The sequence below is a fragment of the Palaemon carinicauda genome, chromosome 11, assembly GCF_036898095.1.
Source record: "Palaemon carinicauda isolate YSFRI2023 chromosome 11, ASM3689809v2, whole genome shotgun sequence".
Taxonomy (NCBI): Eukaryota; Metazoa; Arthropoda; class Malacostraca; order Decapoda; family Palaemonidae; genus Palaemon; species Palaemon carinicauda.
This window is the reverse complement of record NC_090735.1, coordinates 149,298,255-149,310,754: the sequence shown is the minus strand read 5'-3', so window position 1 is coordinate 149,310,754 and position 12,500 is coordinate 149,298,255. Positions and strand designations below refer to the sequence as shown.

Sequence of the window (12,500 nt, the reverse complement as noted above, 5' to 3'; positions counted from 1 at the left end):
TTTCGCACTTTATTATAGCATTATTGTTTTGCTTGAGGTTTGGTTTGTGGAAGAATAAGAAGTCTAAGAGAGATTCTCCCCCTTCGAGGGCCGACTCAAAAAGGATGAAGACCTGACTTCTTTCTCCTACGGCTCGGTCTCTCATTCATGACTCTACCCGACCGGCTCAATCCAGGGAACAATTGAGTTCGAGTGGTGAACTGGTAATGCCGGGACAACTTCATGTGAGGTCTCCTCCTTTGACTTCCCTAGAGGGGCTGTAAGAGAGTCCTCCACAGGGGAGTCTCTCTGAGAGGATGAGGTTTTCTAGTTGTCGCCCTCCTTGGAGTTGACGGGTTGGAGGTCCTGCGTTTGGGTATGCATGTGCATTCGAGCGCTGAGTCCCCTTAATCTGCTCTCCCTGACATCCCCCCTGCTTTGGCGGGAGGACAACAGAAGTTGAGGACAAGCACTCATCGGAGTGGCTTGTCCAGAGACCCTCAGGTCTCAGGAACATGCTTCGGCATTGTTCAAGGGGTAGTTCTGGGAGCTGATCTTCTTTCCGGGCTTGCCTGAAGGGAAGAGAGAGGTGATAATCATTCCTTATGCTTGCGATAGGAAAGATCTTTCTTTAAGTGGTCCCCTCAGCCTACCCTCATACAACCGATCACTTTGAAGGCAGGAAGCCACTTGGGATCGGAGGCTAGGAAGATACTATATCTAGGTCGAAGGACACCTCTCTCTGAGTTATCTCTCGTGGTTTTAAACCAATTGAATCAGTAATGGAAAAGGAATCCTCTCTCTTGGACGAATTTAAGATTCAACCGAAAGAGAGGAAAGACGCAATAACTCTCGAAGGGAACAGTCTTCTGTCGCAGCCACTAACATAAGATCTGGGCATAGCAGCCTTCAAGGAGAGCTCATTCGGATTCCAAAAGGCCTTTCGTTGACGACCCTCACCCTCCCTGGGCTACTATAGCTGTTAGCTCAGGAGAGGATAAACCTTTTGACAATGGTTCTGAACACTTGAATGGGGCACTTCCTGATTCCGCCAGCCAGATTTCCACCCCTTAGGAGCAAAATGATTCTGATCAAATCTTCTTAAAGTTTCTATCTTGCATCAGGAAGGATAATAACTTAGAAGAGCCTGATGACATTCCTACTGATGGCAAGGATACGGTCCTGGACTAGTTTTCTGAAGCTCCTTAAGCCTCAAGATCCAAGGTAGCCTCTCCTTGGGGAAGGGGAGTTAAGGCAGGAAAGAAGAGAGCGTATAATGAAGTGGCTAGGTCTTCCCGCTCTCTTTGTTTGGTAGACTCCTCTAGGTTGCTTCTTCCTCCTTACGAAGGCAGAGAAAGTACTTTAAGGTAGTGGAAGACGATCCATCCTCTCCACCATTGGATCCAGCTATTATATCATTAACCCAAATGCCTTTGTAGAAGTTGAAACTATTCCCTTACAGTTCTCTGCTGCAAACGCTGCCAACATGGAGTGGGTTATAAATAGTGCCTCGCAATCAGCTTCGTGACTAGACTGTTGGTTGGTCACTGTTGGCAATCTCGTCAAGAACGAGGACTTCTCCACTCCTAAGAGGAGGTAGTTACTGTTCTCTTTCTTTTGGGTGCAAGGACACTAAAATTCTTAACACAGAACGCGGTGAACCAATGAGTTAACTTGATCTTGAGGCAATGTGATGTAGACTGGTGTTGAGGAGGGGGATAATGCAGCTGCAAAATGGTCCAAAGGAGGGACCTGCCTTGTTTACCGGGGAGGCCATTGAGAACGTAGCAGACCATTGGAGAACGGTGAGCCAAGACATTTTCCTCCAATGGGTTGTGTCCTGTACCAACCGTGTTTCACACAATTGTACATAATTCCTTTTGTATATATTATGCTTGTATCTTCGCTCCTCCCTCGCACTAAAACGAACATGAAAATTCCTGTCTGGTTTTTCCTTTGTGATATTGTCTGTCTTGTGAACTTGTCATGTCCTGTTGCCTTGAGGTTTTGTATATAAGGAGAGTGTTCCACAACAATATAACTCAGTCGTTTCCAATCTGCCTTTGATTTCACAACTCCTCTCTCGGCCCGTCACATTGGTGACCCCGGAAGTCGACTCGCTCCCACCACCTTCCACCCCCACCCCTTCGCCCCTTCATCATTGGTACTATGGCGGACTCTACGGCAGTTGGTGCTGCGGCCGCTCCATTCAAACTTTCATTGTTTGCCAGCGGAGAGGCGTTTGCTTGGTTTCAGCGCGCAGAAGTCCAGTTTCGTATCAGGGGCGTGACTCGCTCAACCACCAAAGCGGATTATGTTCTCGCGGCGATACCCGAGGACACCTTCCCAGAAATATCCGACTGGCTTTGTGAACAAGGAGACACCCCAATAGCGTATGACGACCTCAAATCATACCTTCTGCAGCAGTACTCGCCGTCGGCAGCCGTCCGTATAGCAAAACTTTTTCAGCTCTCGCAACAACCGTTGGGGGACCAAAGGGCTTCGCTTGCCCTCAGGGAAATGACCAGTATCGCTCGCCTTCAACCTGCCGCAGACGGCTCTCCTCGTGAGGTGAACCTACTCCGTGCCCTTTGGATACGCCGTTTACCTGAACCTGTGCGCGCTGCCATACCCGATGTCGATAGTTTACCCATAAAGGACTTGATGGCTAAAGCCGACGCCCTTATGGACAGCCACTTCAAGACTTCCATCAACGCCTCCACCCCTGACGACGAGGATGCCTATTCAACGTCGACCGAAGCTGACATGAATGCCGTAGGACATACACGCCTACCCCGTGACGTGCCCCAACGAACGACTTCTACAGCCACTTACTACCTCCCATCCACCGCAGTTTTGCTACTACCACTTCAGATTCGGGGCATCCGCGAAGAAATGTGCCAAAAATTGTCAGTGGCCAAAAAACGTGTAAGTAGGCCATTGCTTGTGGCGGTGGCCTCCCATGTTTCTAATCTTTTCTTTTTACAGGATGCAGGAACGGGCGTGCGATTTTTGGTAGACACAGGTGCTTGTCGTTCTCTTTAGCCAAGGAACGTAGTCTGTCTACATCTGCTGACGTCCGCTTGGTAGCTGCCAACGGATCTGCAATACCCACCTACGGTTACGAGAGCCTCACATTATCGTTCGGAAACGGTAAATTCAATTGGAAGTTTCTCGTTGCTGACGTCACAATGCCAATCCTCGGTGCGGATTTCCTCTCTCATTTTCACCTTCTGGTCGATGTCGCCCACCGACGATTGGTCAACGCAGACTCGTACTTGTCGACACCTCTTCAACCCGCCCCCTCTAACCTCGCTCTCCACATAAGCGCACCCACGGATGCCTACGCCCACCTCCTCACGTCGTACCCGGAAGTTTTCCGTCCAGAACTTCGCCAAACGCCCACGGTTCCTGCCAAGCACGGTATTTATCACCATATCAAGACGACGGGACCCCCAGTCTTCGCAAAATTCAGACGTCTGGCACCGGAACGATTGGCAGCCGCCAAACAGACGTTCGCCGAAATGGAGAAAATGGGCCTTTGCCAAAAGGCCTCCAGCCCATGGTCGTCACCCTTACACATCGTTCTGAAGAAAGACGGCTCCCTCCGTCCGTGCGGGGATTACAGGCGCCTGAACATGCAAACAGAACCGGATCACTACCCCCTCCCAAACATTGCCGATGTAACCTCCTACCTGCACAAAGCAAAGGTTTTCTCTACGCTCGACCTCCTGAAGGGGTATTATCAGGTGCCTATGAACCCAGAAGACATCCCCAAGACCGCCATCACCACTCCGTTTGGCACATACACCTTCAATTACTCCTGTTTTGGCCTTCGTAATGCTGGGGCAACGTTTCAACGTCTCATGGATGGCATCTTAGGGGAACTCCCTTTCTGTGTATGTTATGTGGACGACATACTTGTGTTCTCCTCCTCAAAAGAGGAACACCTCCATCACCTGCGCATCGTGCTCGACCACCTGCAACAAAACGGCCATGTAGTCGGGTACGACAAGTGAACCTTTGGCGCCAACGAAGTGTCGTTCTTAGGGCACCGTATCACTCCTGAAGGAGTCCATCCCCTCCATGAGAAGGTAGCAGCCGTTCAGAATTTCCCCACGCCCTCGACCGTTAAAGCTCTGCAGGAATTCTTGGGCATGATCAACTATTATCACTGCTTTCTGCCAGCCATTGACGCCACTCTTGCTCCCCTCTACGCCTCCCTCAAGGGCAAGCCAAAGGACTTGAAGTGGGGTCCCCTTCAAGAAACGGCCTTCTGCAATGCAAAGAAGGCCCTATCAACTGCTGCGGCTCTCACTTTTCCTCTCCCACACGCCCCTCTCCTTCTCTCCACCGATGCCAGCGACGTCGCTATTGGTGCAGTACTCGAGCAGGTGGTCCAAGGCCATTGGCCTTCTTCAGCAGAAAACTGTCCAAGGCAGAATCGGGTTATTCTACCTTCGATCGAGAATTGCTGGCGGTGCACTTGGCTGTCCGTCACTTTCGCCATTTCTTAGAAGGTACGCCCTTCGTCATTCGCACAGACCACATGCCTCTGGTGCACGCTTTCACTCGGCAGTCTGACGCCTGGTCCGCCCGTCAACGCCGACATCTCTCCGCCGTGGCTGAATACAATTGCACCCTCCAATACGTCCCTGGGAAAATGAATCCCGTTGCCGATGCCCTGTCAAGAAACACGTTGGCTGCTGTTCAACTGGGATTGGATTACAACGCCCTGGCTGAAGCCCAACGACAGGATCCAGAGTATCAAGCTTGTATGACAACCTGCACGTCCCTCCGTTGGGAGGATTTTCCCCTCGAAAACTCCAACACCACCCTCCTCTGTGACGTCAGTACTGGTAGACCGCGACCTTAGATTCCTGCTCCCATGCGCCGACAGGTGTTTGATTTTATCCACGGCCTTTCACATCCCTCGTGCCGTTCTACTGCACAGCTGCTGAAGGCAAAGTTCATTTGGCACGGCATTTCTAAGGATGCTAAGGATTGGGTCCGTGCCTGTACTTCTTGCCAAACTTCCAAAGTACATCGACACACGGATTCAGGAGTGGACACCTTTCCTCAACCTCAGCGTCGTTTCGCACACATTCACGTCGACGTTGTAGGCCCCCTACCCACATCACAAGGACATCGTTACCTGTTTACCGTCATCGACCGCTCCACTCGTTGGCCTGAAGCCATTCCCATGGAAACTGCAACGTCCGCCTCATGTACATCTGCCTTACTCTCTGGATGGATTTCAAGATTTGGTATCCCTGAGCATATTACTTCTGACAGGGGAACCACTTTCACCTCTCAATTATGGACGTCATTAGCGAATCTCCTGGGCATCACCCTACATCAGACAACGGCCTACAACCCCGCTGCCAATGGAATGGTTGAACGTTTTCATCGCACCCTCAAAGCAGCTTTGATGTCCCGCTGCAAGGATTGCAACTGGTTTACTCAGCTTCCCTGGGTCCTCCTTGGACCAAGGACCACTCCTAAAGACGCCCTCGACGTCTCGGCAGCCGAAATGGTGTATGGCGACCCGTTGGTCGTCCTTGCCGAGTTTTTTCCTTCTACAACCTCCTCCGACGATCTCCAGCGCATACGTCACGTCGTTGGAAAATTTACTCCGTGCCGCCAGACTTACAAGCCCCCAGCGAAGCATCACATACCAACGGACTTGCACTCTGCAACGCACGTCTTCCTGCGCAACGCTCCAGCAAGCCACCGTTAACGCCCCCTTACACGGGACCTTTCCTTGTGATCCGACGCAGTCCGAAAGCATTCCTCCTAAACATTCGGGGCAAAGAAGACTGGGTCTCCATTGATCGACTAAAACCTGCTTATCTTCTGCCAGATGACTCGAACTACAGTTCGCCTCTCTAGATCAGGGCGCCCTATTTAACATGTACAGTATGTCATTTTTAGGGGGGGAGCCATGTACCAACCGTGTTTCACACAATTGTACATAATTCCTTTTGTATATATTATGCTTGTATCTTCGCTCCTCCCTCGCACTAAAACGAACATGAAAATTCCTGTCATGTCCTGTTGCCTTGGGGTCTTGTATATAAGGAGAGTGTTCCACAACAATATAACTCAGTCGTTTCCCATCTGCCTTTGATTTCACAACTCCTTTCTCGGCCCGTCACACTCCTCTCGCTCCTTCCAGCAAGCCCCTCCAAAACCATAGACCAGCCAGTAGAAGAGCGCTCCAAAGACAAAAGACTTCAAGCCTTCTTTTCGTCCCAGAGGACGCAAAGGTGAAGGGAAGAAATCCCAGAAAGAAAAACCACGCTAGGGAGGGCAGTCTCCTGACTAGTTCACCGAACAGGGGGATGTCTTATGAGCAGATGGCAGAGGTGGTTGAATCACAGATTCAATCCTTGGTCGACTTACGTTTCAAGAAAGGGGTATATCAACCCTTTCACTGACTCTCCTCCTCCACTGACTCGAAGTCCAACTGTGACGAAGTCCTATGCCAAGGGATCGGCAAAGGACTAGGTACTACGGACCAAAGTCAGGACCATGCTAGAGAATGGTGCTCTCCAGGAGGTCTCTGGATGGTCCCCAGGCTCTTACAGTCGCTTATTTTGTATAGAAAAGGCGCTTGGATGCTGGAGACCTGCTATACACCTCTCAGCACTGAACGAGTTTGTACTACAGACTCCTTTTAAAATGGAGGCGGCACAAACGATCAGACAGGCTGTCAGACTGAGTGACTTAATGATCTCGTTGGACCTGAGGGAAGTGTACTTCCAGGTCTCAATACATCCTTCATCAAGTAAGTACCTGCACTTTATTATGGATGATCGGATATACAAATTCAAAATACTGTGTTTCGGCCTATCCACAGCATCTCAGGTGTTCACAAGTCTTTACTCTAGTGTCCACATAGGCACACAAAAAAGGCATTTGTCTTCTTTGTGATCTAGACGATTAGCTTGCTCTGGCAGACTCGAAGGAGACCCTTCTCATCCATCCAGAGAAACTTCTGGCCTTTTGAGAAGTCTCATCTGCAACAAGTCCAAGATATGGTATATCTAGGGAAGAGAATCGAGACCACACTAGGCAAGATCTTACGGTCCGAGGACAGAGCGATGTGACTGAAAGAGGTAGCCCAGGACTTCCTTGCGAGAGACGAACCGCCAGCACATCGATGGCAGAAATTGTTAGGACACCTAACTTCTTTCGAGAAGTTGGTTCCTCACAGCCGTCTCCGTATTCGGTCACTTCAGTGCCAGCTGGAGACCTTTTGGTCTCAGCAAACAGACCCACCGGACACTTTAGTGCCAGTGGGATTCGAGCTGCTGGGTCTTAAACATCAACCTGCTCAAGGGAGTAGACTTCATCTCTCCTCCCCAGGATCTGATGCTCTTCATGGATGCATCAAAATGGTAGGGTGCTGATCTGTTACACCTGATGGCATCCGGGCTTTAGTCCGAATCTGAAAGGCGGTGCCACATCAACTTCCTGAAAATGAAAGCCTCTTTTCTGGCCCTTAAGCATTTCCATCAGCTCCTTCCAGGGCACCACGTAGTGCTGGTGAGCGACAACACTACGGTGGTAGCTCACATAAATAAACAAGGGGGTACTTTTTTTCATCTCCCATGGCAACTAGCTTGGGAAATCCTCAGATCGTCGGGAGATAACTCGGTAACCTTAACAGCCCACTTCATCGCCACCAAGAAGAATGTGATGGTGGACAATCTGAGCAGGAGGGCTCAGATAGTTGGTACTGAATAGTTTTTAAATCAACAGATAGCCAATAAAGTCTTGATTTTGTGGGGTTCGCCGACAATAGACCTGTTCGTGATGTCCCTCAACAGGAAGCTTCCAGTGTACTGCTCCCACAAGCGTTCTTGCAGGATGCCTTCAAACATCCGTGGGTCAATATGGACGTTTATGCGGTCCCCCACCCCTTCTGACCCTAATGACTCTGCTATAGCAGCATTCAGAGTGGTTCCTAGACCTATATCTGCTCACAGAGACACCAAGGGAATTGCCCCAACTTCCCGATCTGCTCAGACAACTACATGGGAAGATTTTCCACCAGCCAGTGATATCGCTGCGTCTTCAGCAACTCCTCGAAAGGAGAGGCTTTTCAAAGTCAGTTGCTAGACACATTACATATTACCTCCAGGACCCATCAACTGCAGTGTACCAGTCGAAGAGGTGAGTCTTTTGTGGTTGGTGTCATGGGAGGGGTATCCATCCTCTGTGCCTCTATCCCAACGATAGCGGAGTTTTTACTGTACCTTGGGAAGGAAAAACTCTATCCAGTTGCAGCGGTGCAATGCTTTCGCTAATCCTTAAGCCTACCGTTTGAACTAAACGTAGTGAACATTTCCTTCTGAATGGAATTGTTCCTCCTACTTCGAGTCTTTGAGCGATCTTGCCCTCAGCTGAAAGTCAGCCCCCACCCCCCACCCCCTCCACCCCACCCCCCTGGAACGTTGTCAAAGTCCTATGTTCCCTGAAAGGAACCTTTTACAAACCGCTGAGACAGGCCTCTGACAGGGACTTGACCATTAAGATGGCTTTCCTGTTAGCCCAGGCCTCTGCAAGCAGATTCAGTGAGATTTACGGCCTTTCCTACGACATCCCCCATTCAAAGGGATAGTGAGATGTCTCTCTCGGTTTTGTTCGGGAGTTTATAGTTAAGACTCAAAATTCGGTGGTAGCTGGTCCTAGTTCTAGCTCCTTCTGGATTGAGAGTATTTGGTCAGTAACAGGCGACCCTGATCAACTGTTACTCTACCCTGTAAGAGGGCTGACGTTGTATCTTAAGAGAACAAAAAGAGCCAAACCTCAGATCAACAGGCTCTTCATAAGCACGATTAGAACCAAGAGGAGAGTTACAAAGAACTCGATCTCAAAGTGGATAATGGGTGTGATTGAAAGAGCCACAGTTCAGTATATCCTACAACCAAATAGACGTTCCCATGTTTTTGATATCAGAGGGGTTAGCACCTCTCTGGCATTAAAAAAAAACTCTCAGTACAGCAGGTACTGCTCACAGGCAGGTGGAAATGTCTAATTACATTCACTGCTCACTACCTGCAGGACGTAACACACAGAAGCCCAGACACTTTCTGAATTGGTCCTGTGGTGGCAGCTCGCAACATGATGTAACACCTCAGCTCCCTTAGTGGATAAGTAGCAGAAGATCGAGTTGCCCACCTACCACTAGGAGGTTACGATCCAGAGTTCTTAACAGGGGGGAGGCAGTTGGTTTATGATTTTGAATTTTTCTTTTTTAGTCGCTTAAAACATGTACTAATAAAACTCTTTTCCCCTCCAGCAATTGACTGCTCTGGCCGTCATGCAAAGAGGATCTCGTGATGCGAGGATCCCTCAAGAGTCATACAGAACTAGAGGCCATCCAGGGACAGTCTCCAGCCAGTTGGAGAGGACTCCCACCCACCTAAAGGTGAGTCTGCTATATTAAAAAGCGGAAAGTTTGTATCTTGCGTTGGGTCAAATGACAAATTTGGGAGTAATTTGTATTTTCCCTAGCATACAAACCTGTAACTCTTTAATCACACTGGCCCGCCAGCACCAACCCCATAAGTCCTGCGTGAGATAATTAGAAAGTAACGGTTAGTTACCAGTGCTGGTAGGAGCAAGGGGTAAACAGACTCCTGGTAACTAGGGGTGAGTAGCTAAACCCGGTTTGACATTTAATTTCGACTAGTTTTCAGCTTTTCCGAAATAATAATGCTTTATTAAAGTGCTACAGGTTTGTATGCTAGGAAAATTACAAATTACTTCCAAATTTGTCATATTTCCTTTCCTCACTGGAAGCCCCTGGGCTTTCAGCATCTTGCTTTTCCAACTAGGGTTGTAGCTTAGCAAGTGATAATAATAATAATAATAATAATAATAATAATAATAATAATAATAATAATAATAATAATAATAATAATAATAATAATAAGAAGAAGAAGAAGAAGAAGAAGAAGAAGAAGAAGAAGAAGAAGAAGAAGAAGAAGAAGAAGAAGAAGAAGAAGAAGAAGAAGAAGAAGAATAAGCTCATTAGCCAGGTTTAGTTTAATAACCCTTCAAGATTTAACATACAGTGCTCTCATGAATCTATTCTGTATCACATCCACCATAAAGAATGAATGATAATTCAGTGGGCTCTTCTTGTTGCAAGATTAATCATGATATGCCCTGCACTTTGTTAGTTATTTAGGAGAACTCTGCATAATTGATTTTCTCGTGTCTTTTCACATCTCCTGTCTAAACAAGCCTATAGTACGAATGATTTATGAATTGACTTTCGTTAAGCTGAAGGTTCACCTTATCATTAATTACGAATCAGTTACTTATGAAGTAGTTCTGTTGTTTACAATGACGTCTAAAGTCTTAGATGTTTCCTTTCTTTTTGCTAAAAGCTTTAGAATATTAGTCTGATTACTGAAATCGCTATTTAAGGAGGTTTATAAAATTTCAATTTTAAGTAAAATATATAAGCTAGTAAACACTTTCTGAAGAGGAAGTTTACTGTATAATGCTAATGATTATAGTGTTACATATAAAAGTTTGCCATCTAGAGACATATATTAATGCCTATTTTAATTTCTATAAAATAATTGTAAGGTATGATATTGTTATTATTTTTGGTTTCATGATATATATATATATATATATATATATATATATATATATATATATATATATATATATATATATATATACATATATATATACATATATATATATATATATATATATATATATATATATATATATATATATATATATATATATATATATATATATATATATATATATATATATATATATATATATATATAAAGTTAAGAACACTCAATCAGGGATAATAGGTAACTTTACTTTTTGCATGATTCTTACAATTACTAAAGAAGTGACTCCCTTGTCCAATAAGGCTGGTTCTAGGAAATCTTTCAGAGAACTTTCAGAATCTTATATTATTGTGTACTAGGATACGTTTATTTTCATCATGAATTACTCTCTTTCTCTAGCATATTCCATTTTTTTCCTATAAAAATTATACCTTTTCGAGCGTAAAAGATACAGGATTGAGTTCATACGTTTATATTATAATACCAAAGTTATTAGATATAGGGTATAAAGTATAACAAATCATATAATGTATTCATTTTTTTATATTTGATAAAATAGGCTATAAAACAAGAATAATAGGCAAAAGATATTTATGGAAAGAAGAAAAATCTATATGAAAAATATAAATGACTATGTCTACAAATGTTAAAAGGGGCAATAAAACAAATTTACAACAATTGAAAATAAGAAATATAAAAAACATATATAAGTAAATAATTCCGAGAAGGAATAGACATTTTTGACAGTAGAATTTCAGCGATACAGGAAACGTTGAATACAATGGAAAAATAGAATAGCTTAAAGCTTAGAAAAGAGTGCGAAGAAAACCATTGGAATTTAGAAAGAAGGGAGTATAGCATACTTGCCCTGGGGAAAAGAAACACGTTGAGGCATATTTGGGATAAACTATTTAGAAAACATTTTTGTATATGATCACATTAATATGGGGGAGCATTATCATCAGCCGTTACTAGTCCCCTGCAGAATAAAGCTCTCAGACATATCCTTCCACTCGCGTCTAGGAACCCATTCTTTTTATCTTAGTCTATGTATTATCTGTTATTCTCTTTATATGCCCCGCCCATGTCAGTTTGATACTTGCATGCTGTTAAAATATCCTCTACTTTAGTTTGTTCTCGTATCCATGTTGCTCTTTTTTTGTCTTAGTGATATTTCCATTGTCATACTTTCCCTACTACTTGGAGCTTTAACTAGCTTATGTTCTAAGGCTTTAGTAAGGATCTAAGTTTCTGATACAGAAGTTAATACTGATAAGACATTTAAATTAAATGATTTTTTTTTTATAGGAGAAAGTGGTATTTCAAGTTTCTTAATCCCATTTTGTTTACCGAAAGCTCTTCATCCCATGCTTACCATTTTGTTTTTCTTTTCAAATTTTGGTCACTTGTCCTGGGAAATCACTTACTGTCTTTCCTAAGTACACATATTCATCAGCAAGCTGTATGGTTTGGTCAATACTCTTATTTGTGGTCTGCATTTTCGTTGTAAAATATCTTAGTTGTATTTATATAATTTTTAACCCTACATTTCTATTTCCTCTATTAAAATTCATTCCATGATTCAATAAATATCTTAGATTGTTAAGGTATTACACATTAATGTTAAGGCATACATATTCTCAATGTAAATTTAAAAAAAAAATTCTTGGCATGCTATAAATAGTTTTGGGAGAGATGGTGTCTCCCTTTCTACCTCCTTTCTCAATCTGCTTACTTTTTATGTAGTTTTTGGATTGCAGAACTACCCGTATAGATATCTTCAAGTTTCTGATTTAGGATTCATCTATTGCTCGTCTCTGAAGACCTCTCATTACTGCTCAAGTTTCGATAGAATATAAATCTTTCTCATTGTCTATAAATGCCATACATTTAGCTGGTTAA

The 12,500-nt window shown here is 44.8% G+C and overlaps 1 protein-coding gene across 1 annotated transcript in view; it reads right to left on the bottom strand.

The window, feature by feature from the left end:
- Positions 1-12,500, bottom strand: part of LOC137649531 (uncharacterized) — a 478,998-nt gene that overhangs the window by 217,058 nt on the left and 249,440 nt on the right. The window lies entirely within an intron of this gene.